The 11,038-nt window shown below is 44.0% G+C and overlaps 1 non-coding gene across 1 annotated transcript; it reads left to right on the plus strand.

The window, feature by feature from the left end:
* The first annotated feature begins 958 nt into the window (after nt 1-958).
* TRNAS-GCU lies at nt 959-1,040 on the plus strand. Its single transcript has one exon. It is a non-coding gene; the product is annotated as a tRNA-Ser (tRNA).
* The last annotated feature ends 9,998 nt before the right edge of the window (nt 1,041-11,038 follow it).

Raw genomic sequence — 11,038 nt, forward strand, 5'->3', positions numbered from 1 at the left:
TGCCATCTTGGCTCACTGCAACCTCTGCCTCCCGGGTTCAAGCAATTCTCCTGTCTCAGCCTCCCGAGTAGTGGGAACTACAGGCACCTGCCACCACGCCTGGCTAATTTTTGTATTTTTAGTACAGATGGGGTTTCAGCTTGTCGGTCAGGCTGGTCTCGAACTCCTGACCTTAGGTGATCCACCTGCCTCAGCCTTCCAAAGTGCTGGGATTACAGGTATGAGCCACCAGGCCCAGACACGAACACCTTCTTAAATTCAGATAATGTTTTGTAGTTGACAAAGTGCTTTCAACGTGCCATTATCTCGTTTCCTTCCAATCACAACACCAGGAGGCTTAAGGAAACCACTCATATTCTTTCGTATATTCATTCTTAGATATATATAACATTCTTAGAAACAGAAGGGCTTTCTAGATCACTTATTTGATAATATAACAAATTTTTGTTGACAGTCATAATACAAATGAACCCTTACCAGGCTCTTGGTACTTCACAGCATAGAAGTTACACACATTTAAAAGACTGAAGCAGGAAAAAAAAAAAAAAAAAAGCAGATAAACATGTAAAATATAATTTTTACAAAGTGATAAGAAATAGGGAAGCAGGACCAGGTATGGTGGCTCATGTCTGTAATCCCAGCACTATGGGAGGCCGAGGCGGGTGGATCACCTGAGGTCGGGAGTTTGAGACCAGCCTGGCCAACATAGTGAAACCCTGTCTCTACTGAAAATACAAAATTAGCTGGGTGTGATAGTGCATGCTTGTAATCCTAGCTACTTGGGAGGCTGAGGCAGGAGAATCACTTGAACCCGGGAGGCGGAGGTTGAAGCAGGAGAATAGCTTGAACCCGGGAGGCAGATCACACCACTGCACTCCAGCCTGGGCAACAAGAGTGAAATGCTGTTTAAAAAAAAAAGAAAGAAATAGGGAAGCAATATAATTGTGTAATGGCTGAAGACGAGGTGGCCGAGTGGTTAAGGCGATGGACTGCTAATCCATTGTGCTCTGCACGCGTGGGTTCGAATCCCATCCTCGTCGGCTATGGAAGCCCAGTGGTCCAAGCTCAAGTTTTTAGCCGGGCGGAGCTGAGATCCGGCCACTGCATTCCAGCCCGGGCAATAGAGTGAGACTCCGTCTCAAAAAAAAAAAAAAAAATTGTGTAATGGCTGGAGAAAGACAGTGGTGAAGTGGGAGCAATCTCAGATGCGTGTGTCAGTGAAGACCTTTCTAAAGAGAGTGGAGGCTGGGCACGATGACTCACATTTGTAATTTCAGCACTTTGGGAGCCCAAGCCAAGAGGATCGCTTGAGTCCAGGAGTTCAAGACCAGCCTGGGCAACATAGAGAGACCCCATCTCTATAAAAAATTAAAACAATTAGCCAGGAATGGTGGCACGTGCCAGTAGTTCCAGCTACTCAGGGGCCTGAGATGGGAGGCTCTCTTGAGCCCAGGAGTTGAAGGATATAGTGAGGTATGATCATGCCATTGCACTCCAGCCTGGGTGACAGAGTAGGGCCTTGTCATAAAAATAAATAAATAAAATATAAAAATTTATAAGAGACCTGAGACTAAAATAATGAGAGAAAACTAACCATGCATTGAGTGGTAGCTGGGGGGAGACTTGTGTAAAGGGACATATTTTCGAACAAAGACATGTTTACATGTCAATGACTCGTACCCTTGTACCACAACTGTAGCAGTAGAGGGGGTGGGAAGAGGTCAGAATCTGAATATATGTTGAAGGTAGATGTGACAAAATTTACTGATGTGGGATGTGAGAAAGAAAGGAGCCAAAGATGATGTCAAGGTTTTTAGGCTAAGCATCAGATGATCGAGTTGCTGCTTACTGAAATGTGGAAAATTAGGAGTTTGGCCTGAGATGCCCATGAGAGACCTAAGTGAAGATATTGCAAAGGTAGATATACGCAGCTGAAACTCCAGGGAGAGGCCCAGGATGCAGATGGAAATTATAGATCAGTCTGCAGATTATATATAAGCCACGTGGCTGGATAAATTCACCAAGGGAATGAAGATCATTGGAGAAGAAGAGAGGCCCATTGACTGAGCCCCAGGACCTCCATGGTTTAGAGGTTTCCCTAAACTTTGGAATGGTGTTTCAAGGAGGAAGGAGGATTCGATTCTGTCAAATGCTGCCCATCATCAAGTCAGAATAAGACTGAGAGTTGGGTCCATACATTTAGCGACACGGAGGTCAGTAATGACATTGACATAAGTAGCATTTGTGGAAGAGTGGGGATGAAAATAGGATTGGAGAAGTGGGGTGCATTAGTGTGTTCTCACACTGCTGATAAGGACATACCTAAGACTGGGTAATTTAGAAAAAAAAAAAGAGGTTTAATGGACTCGCAGTTCCACGTGGCTGGAGATGCCTCACGATCATGGAGAAGGCAGCAGGCAAAGAAGGAAGGAAAGAGCCAAGCAAAAGGGGAAACCCCTCATAAAATCATCAGCTCTGTGAGACATGTTCACTACTATGAGAACAGTATAAGAGAAACCATCCCCATAATTCAGTTATCTCCCACTGGGTCCCTCCCACAACATGTGGGAATTATGGGAGCTGCAGTTCAAGATGAAATTTGGGTGGGAATACAGCTAAACCATACCACAAGGTTGAGATGAAAAAAAAAAAAAATCAGAGACTATGAGTAAAAAACCCCTCTTTCCAGGAGTTTTGTTGAAACAAACAAACAAACACACAAACAAACAAAAAAACAAATACTGGTATATTTATTTCTCCAATAAGTGGTTGGGTGAGGAATGGGTGGTGAAGTCACCTTTTGGCCAGATTTCAGGCAGCAGAGAAGGCCCTGGGGGGACTACTTTTATGACAACACTGGTTGGCCTTAGAGGGAAGTCACAGGGAGATGAGGTTACATTAGAAACCAAGGAATATAAATAGGATTAAGGGAACAACAGGGGCTATTGATACACTCAGGAAGTAGCAGCAGTGGGAAGCCAGCATCCCTGAAAGCCTGAGAGAGAAAGGGAGAAAGCACAGTGAGAGTTGGAGGCAGGATCCAGGAAAGATAATCCTCTACAAATGTTCCGAAAGGCATCTAATGAAGTAATTGTTTATAGAGTAGTGAGGAGGGTTAGGAAAACCAATAAGGGGTGCTAAGGCATCCTAGGGCTACCTCATTCATTGAGTTGGTGCCCAATAAACTATTAAGATAATTATTAAGATAATTTCTTTTTTTTTTGGAGACGGAGTCTAGCTCTGTCGCCCAGGCTGGAGTGCAGTGGCGCGATCTCGGCTCACTGCAAGCTCCGCCTCCCGGGTTTACGCCATTCTTCTGCCTCAGCCTCCCGAGTAGCTGGGACTACAGGCGCCCGCCATCTCGCCCGGCTAGTTTTTTGTATTTTTTTTTTTTAGTAGAGACGGGGTTTCACCGTGTAGCTCAGGATGGTCTCGATCTGCTGACCTCGTGATCCACCCGTCTCGGCCTCCCAAAGTGCTGGGATTACAGGCTTGAGCCACCGCCCGGCCTAAGATAATTTCTAGAATACTATTCTGAAACCTGTCATTTTGGATCAAGGTCCAAGCAGAGTCTCTCCTAGCCCCTTTATCCCAATTTTAACCCTAGCAGGTGTGTGAGAGTAAGGGATTAGAATGACCTCTGTTGAGGACTACCTTGGAGCTTATAAAGGCCATACTCTTGCACTAACTTTGAATCTGGCTTCACGAGGGAACAGAGGGAAGAGAGAAGTTTAACCCGAGAAAGAAGAGCCCAGAAAGGCTGATGATGGAGTTGACTGGAGGTAGACTGGGGAGGAAGAGGCAAGTCCAGAAATAACTTCTGTGTTTGTTATATTTCAAACTTAGCAATTTGGTCAGAGGTGTTCGAACCAGAGTGACTCTATCTTGAGTGATGGCTAGAAAAAAAATGAGACTGGGACTTGCTGGGCAGCGTTCCCAGAAAGTTAGGTATTCCTAGCCTCTAGATGTTTATGGTGAAGGGAACAGATTGATAAAGTTTACTAAACACACCCAGACGTGGGGGTGTCCTGATATCCCGCTGTCTTGAGAACAGAAGCATTCCTAATTTTGTTTTAAAGATAATAATATCGATTCTTGCAAAATATAGTCATTAAGAAAATTAATCCTTTATCACAGACCCTTGTAGCAGAGCACATCTCCCCATGATCTTTTTTTTTTTTAATTCCGTATGTAAGCAAGTATCGTACCTAGGGTGGATGTGTTCCTCCTCTTACTTTCGGGAATACCCTGCGCTGTCTTTGGAGTAACCATTCTTTTATTTCTTTACTTTCCTAATAAACTTGCTTTTATTTTACTCTATGGACTTGCCCTGAATTCTTTCTTGTGTGAAATCCAAGAACCCTCTCTTGAGATCTGGATCCGGACCCCTTTCCGGTAACAATTTTGCCTTCAAAACATGACCCAATTAGACTTCTGGAACTTGGCCTAGGGCTTAGAGTTAAATAGGATTTCACTACTCACTTAAATTTACATAACACGTTAACATTGTAAAGAGACTTGAACTTCAGTGATTATATTTGATGACCCCCATAACTCTGTACAGTAGTGAGACAGGGATCTGTCAGCCCATTTCACATATAAGGATTTACTCCTTTGCTCAACAGATGACCATAGAGTACCTTGGCCAGGCGCGGTGGCTCACACCTGTAATCCCAGCACTTTGGGAGGCTGAGGCGTACGGACCACCTGAGATCGGGAGTTTGAGACCATCCTGGTCAACATGGTGAAACCCTGTCACTACTAAAAATACAAAAATTAGCCAAGCGTGGTGGTGCATGCCTGTAATCCCAGCTACTCGGGAGGCTGAGGCATGAGAATCACTTGAATCCAGGAGGCAGAGGTTGCCGTGAGCAGAGATTGCATCACTGCACTCCAGCCTGGGCAACAAGAGCGAAACTCCATCTCAAAATAAATAAATAAATAAATAAATAAAAGATGATGGTCAGGGAAGTCCTCACTGAAGTGACATTTGGGTAAAGACTGGAAGGAGATGAGGGAGTGAGTTGGGGGAATATGCAGGGAACAGCATCCCAAGGAGAGGGAACAGCAAGTGAAAAGACAGAGGAAGGAGAAAGCCTGGAGCCTTAAAGAGAAACAAGGAATTCTGTGTAGCTGCGTAGAGTGAAATACGGGAAAGGAATTGATAAGATTGGAGGATGACATGGGATAGAGGGAAGAGTGGGAGGACTATGTGGGATGTTGTAGGAACTAACAACTATAGCTTTCTTCTCAGCGGAAAGCAGCAGTGGGTTTTGACCTGAGAGCCAACTTGATTGAAGGTTTTTATTTTTTGTTTTATTTTATTCATTTTTTTTTTTAGAGTTGGGGGTCTTGCTCTGTCACCCAAGATGGAGTGCAGTGGTGCCATCATAGCTCACTGCAGCCTCCGACTTCGGGGCTCCAGTGATCATCCCGCTTCAGCCTCCCAAGCAGCTGGGGATAAGGTGTGCACCATGACACCCAGCTAATTTTATTTTCATTTTTAGTTTCATAGAGATGGGGTCTCATTATGCTGCCCAGACTGGTCTCAAATTTCTGGCCTCAAGCGATCCCCCTGTTTTAGCCTTCCAAAGTGCTAGGATTACAAGTGTGAGACAGCACACCTGATCCTGACCAATGTCTTATGGGATCTTTCTGGTTGCAGAAGAGAATGAACTGAAGAGGGGCGAGAGTAGAATAGGGAGAGCAAAGAGGAGACTATTGAAATTGCCCAAGCTCAAAAAAGATGAAGTGATTTACCTAATACATCCAGGAGAAGCGTGGGACAGCTGGCCTCTAGCAATGGGGTCCGTGAACCACACCTCCTGAGAGGCACACCTTTGTAGAGTCCCCTCCCATCGTGAACTGATGTTGGCCTCTGACTTGCTTTAACCAGTAGATGGCAGAGGAAGTCATGTTCTGTGCTATCTGAGCCCAGGCAGGTACCATTTCTGCATTTTGGGATTTTCTGAACCATCATGTTGAAGTCCAGCTATCTTGGGAGAGAGACCATGTGGAGAGACCCCATGGATAGGAGAAGTTATCCAAATGCAGCTTCCAGGTGACTTCAGGCACAACGACTGACCAGGTGTCTGCAATCACACAGAGGGCTACAAGCCAGACCCACAAAACTGCCTAGATAACCCACATAATTAAAAGATAACAAGTGGTTGTTATTGCTTTAAGCCTCTAAGGTTTTTCTCTTGCAGCAATAAGCAATCGAAACAGAAAGCTAACTGCATAATATCAAATAATTGCCTTTATTAATATTGCTAATAAATTGGTCTAGCAGGTGTCACATACAATCACTCAGAAGGCTCCTTATTATATAAGGGACTTGAGATTTGCAGTGCTTTTACTGGGTAATTTTCCCAGATTTGTGATTCCAGAATGACTATAAACATTATTTGGCCCTTATGCATTGTTTAAGAAACTGGTTCTACCCACATGATTTATGGGCAAACTTCCTTTTTCATCTTGTATACCATATTTCCTGCCTTATGCTTGGTGTTCATTAAACAGATGCTCTGTTCTATATAAAGGGTAAAATGAACTAGGCTTAAAAAGCCATTTTAGGCCGGGTGCTGTGGCTCACGCCTGTAGTCCCAGAACTTTGGGAAGCTGAGGTGGGCAGATCACCTGAGGTCAGGAGTTCAAGGCCAGCCTGACCAACATGGAGAAACCCTGTCTCTACTTAAAAAAAAAAATTAGCTGGGCCTGGTGGTGCATGCCTGTAATCCCAGCTACTCAGGAGGCTGAGGCAAGATAATCGCTTGAACCTGGGAGACAGAGGCTGCAGTGAGCTGAGATCACTCCATTGCACTCTAGTCTGGGCAACAAGGGTGAAACTCCATCTCCAAAAAAAAAAAGCCATTTTAAAGGGGCTTATTATGTTTTGATGTGTTGTTATGAATCTGAGTTGTTATTATGGACACTGAGTTTGTAATGTGGAAAACAAACCAGGGACTGCTGTGGGGGAGTGGGGGAAATGGTACATTGAAGACATGTGTGTAATTTTGCTCTATTTTGAAACTCCTTAATCCATAATTTATAGGCTGAATTGTATTTATCCCATAATCCATATGTTGAAGACTTAACTCCCAGTGCCTCAGAATGTAACCATATTTGGAGATGTTTTTAAAGACTGAAAGTGGGCAGGGCATGGTGGCTCATGCCTGTAATCCCAGTACTTTGGAAGAGCGAGGGAGGCAGATCACTCAAGGCCAGGAGTTCAAGACCAGCCTGGCCAACATGGTAAAACCTTGTCTCTACTAAAAAAACAAAAATTAGCTGGGCATGGTGGTGCATGCCAGTAATTTCAGTTCCTCAGGAGACTGAGGCATGAGAATCACTTAAACCAGGGAGGTGGAGGTTGCAGTGAGCCAAGAACATGCCCCTGCACTACAGCCTGGGTGACAGAGAGAGACCCTATGTCAAAAGAATAAAAATTTTAAAAATAAATAAAAAATAAAGAGTTAAAATTATTAAGTTAAGATGAGGCTATTAGGATGGGTCTTAATACAGTCTGATTGGTGTCCTTGTAACAAGAGGAAATTTAGGCTCACAAAGGGATACTGGGGATGTGTGACAACAGAAGATTATGCGAAGACATAGAGTGAACATGGCCATCTGCAAAGCCAAGAAGAGAGGCCCTAGGATCAAATCAGTCCTGCCAGTACCTTAACATTGAACTTTCAGTCTCTAGAACTGTGAGATAATTAAATGATATTGTTTAAGCCACCAAGTTCATGGTATTTTGTTAGGGCAGCAGCCATAGGATATTAATACACAAAAAGGAATTTTTTTAAAGGCCCTGTTCTGATTATCTCTTGCAGTGCAACAAACTACCGCAAAACTTACTAACTTAATTTTATTTTGCTAATGATTTGTAATCAGGAAATCAGGAAGAGCTCAGCTGAACATGAACAGCTTGATATTTTTTCCATATTGCATCAGCTAGAGTTGCCTAAGTAGACACAGAGGTTTTATTTCCACGGGCACTCCCTCACATGGCTGAGGTCTTCTGGGAGTTCAGCCTTGGCCTGTTGGTAAGGGCTCTTTATGTACCCCCACATGGGCCTCCTCATAGCTGCTTGGGCTTCCTCATAGTATGGATTTCAAGAACGAGTGTCCCAAGGGAGAGGAGGCAGCACTGTAAGCTGCCTTAAGTCTCTTAAGGCCTGGTTGTAGAAAATGGTCAATTGTCGTTTCTGCTGTATTCTACCAGAAGAGCAAGCACTAAGACCAGTTCAGATTAGAAGGGGATTAGACTGGACCTCAAAATTGGAAGAATAGCGAAGAATTTGTGGGCAGCTTTACTATTATTATAGGTAAATGTCAACATTTTCTGGTTGACAATTGGTTGAGTTTGTCTAAAGACCTGGGATCAATAGAAAAAAAAAATGTTCACTCGGGAGGCTGAGGCAGAAGAATCGCTTGAACTCGGGAGGCGGGTTGCAGTGAGCTGAGATCACACCATTGCACTCCAGCTTGGACAATAAGATAAAAGATTGTGGAGACCAAGGTTCTTTTGAAGTCTTATAGTGGCTGCCCTTAGAGACAACAGATGACAAATGTTTCCTATTCAGATCTTTTAAAAGGTGCTAGACTCTCTTAAGGATTCGGAGGGCCTGGAAGGATAAGATCTAGCTATGTTAATAGAGATTATTTGCAGATGCAAATTTTTTCCCACAAAGAACAGCTTTGCCAGAGCCATTTCAAAATATGGCAAAGTAACATGTTTGGGGGTAAAACAGCTTGACTTTCTTCTTTGTCACATAATGTTATGCCAGAGTCAGATTGGAAAGTAAGTCACAATATATAGGGTTAAATAAAACCCATCTGATGAGAATTTACGGTTTGTAGGGCATGACTTCCCAGACTCCTTAGATAGGAATTTGGGCAAGATAAAAATTAAAGTTTAGTCCTCACTATATTTTTATTTTATTTTATTTTCAGATGGAGTCTCACTCTGTCACCAGGCTGGAGTGCAGTGGTGCAATCTCAGTTCACTGAAATGCCTTTTGAGTTCAAGTGGTACCCCTACTTCAGCCTCCCGAGTAGCTGGGACTACAGGTGCGCACCACCAGGCCCCGCTAACTTTTTGTATTTTAGTAGAGACAGGGTTTGACCATGTTGATCAGGCTAGTCTTGAACTCCTGACTTCGTGATCCACCCACCTTGGCCTCCCAAACTGCTGGGATTATAAGCATGAGCCACCACACTGGGCCTTTCTCACTATATTCTATAATTTTTTTGTGGCATAAAATTGGCCTACCATTCTTGATAGCAGTACTTTTTAATCTTAAATTGGCCCTATAACCTCGGCTTTGTGACTTTTGAGACAGATGTGGAAAGCAGTAGGGAAGGAGACAGAATTAGAAAGGGGCTTTTTTTTTTTTGAGACGGAGTCTCGCTTTGTTGCCCAGGCTGGAATGCAGTGGCCGGATCTCAGCTCACTGCAAGCTCTGCCTCCCAGGTTTACACCATTCTCCTGCCTCAGCTTCCTGAGTAGCTGGGACTATAGGCACCCGCCACCTCGCCTGCCTAGTTTTTTTTTTTTTTTTTTTTTTTGAGACGGAGTCTCACTCTGTCCACCAGGCTGGAGTGCAGTGGCGCGATCTCGGCTCACTGCAAGCTCCGCCTCCTGGGTTCACGCCATTCTCCTGCCTCAGCCTCCCTAGTAGCTGGGACTACAGGCGCCGGCCACCGCGCCCGGCTAATTTTTTGTATTTTTTTTTTTTTAGTAGAGACGGGGTTTCACCGTGGTCTCGATCTCCTGACCTTGTGATCCGCCCGCCTCGGCCTCCCAAAGTGCTGGGATTACAGAGGTGAGCCACCACGCCTGGCCGTTTTTTGTATTTTTTAGTACAGACGGGGTTTCACCGTGTTAGCCAGGATGGTCTCCATTTCCTGACCTCATGATCCGCCCATCCTGGCCTCCCAAAGTGCTGGGATTACAGGCTTGAGCCACGGCACCCGGCCAGAAAGGGGCCTTTTTCCCAGTGTTGGGGGATGAGTCATGAGATTGGGTTATAATCAATCTCATCAAAAACCTTTAACTATTCTTGGATCCTTAAAGCAAAGTCTGTTAGCCATCTAAATCCTGGTATTAATTATTGGGATTCAGATAATCACTAGCTCAAGCTTAACTCAGAAGGAGAAACTTTTGCAGATTTTTCTTTTCTTTTCTTTTTTTGAGATAGGGTCTCATTCTGTTACCCAGGATAGAGTGCACTAGACTGATCTTGGCTCACTGCAACCTCTGCCTCCCATGTTCAAGTGATTCTCCTGCCTCAGTCTCCCGAGTAACTGGGATTACAGGTACGTGCCAGCATGCCCAACTAATTTTGTGTTTTTAGTACAGACAGGGTTTCACCATGTTGGCCAGGCTGGTCTCGAACTCCTGACCTCAAGTGATCCACCTGCCTCGGCCTCCCAAAGTGCAGGACACTACACCTGGCCAACTTTTGTAGAGTTTTCTTAGTATCAAAAGTAGTATCAATTTCTCCTTACAGCACATCAACCTTATAGCGACATTGCTGGAGAACTCGCTTTTGTGATCCTGTTCAAGCAACTTGGCTCTGTCCTAACAACATATAAAACTGTAGGCGAACTTGGCCATGTGACTTGAAGAAGTCAGTTAGATTTTTAAATATCTGGCAGAGGGTCTTATCTTGGGAATGCTGCAGATAACAGGACAATTAGTTGGAGTAATAAAAGGACAAAAAGAACCTATTATGTAGATGTTTGGCCATTCAGTGCCATCTAGGCTTAAGATAATGTCATATTCCTAGCAGTGAATGGAAGAGGAAAAATGTTGAAAATGTTTGCCCTATTTACTGCTAACTCTATTTTAATATTTGAACTACGTGGGATTAATATTATACCTTGGTAGATTTTAATCCAATAATTCTCTATTTTTTATTGTAACAAGCTCCAGGATTCTCGTTGCTAACTTTGACTCACATTGGACTGTGTACCACCCAGTAGGTCCCACAGCTGTGCAGAGTACGAGAAAGTTGAGATGAAAAGGGTA

Source organism: Colobus angolensis, unplaced genomic scaffold (assembly GCF_000951035.1).
Source record: "Colobus angolensis palliatus isolate OR3802 unplaced genomic scaffold, Cang.pa_1.0 Scaffold122, whole genome shotgun sequence".
Taxonomy (NCBI): Eukaryota; Metazoa; Chordata; class Mammalia; order Primates; family Cercopithecidae; genus Colobus; species Colobus angolensis.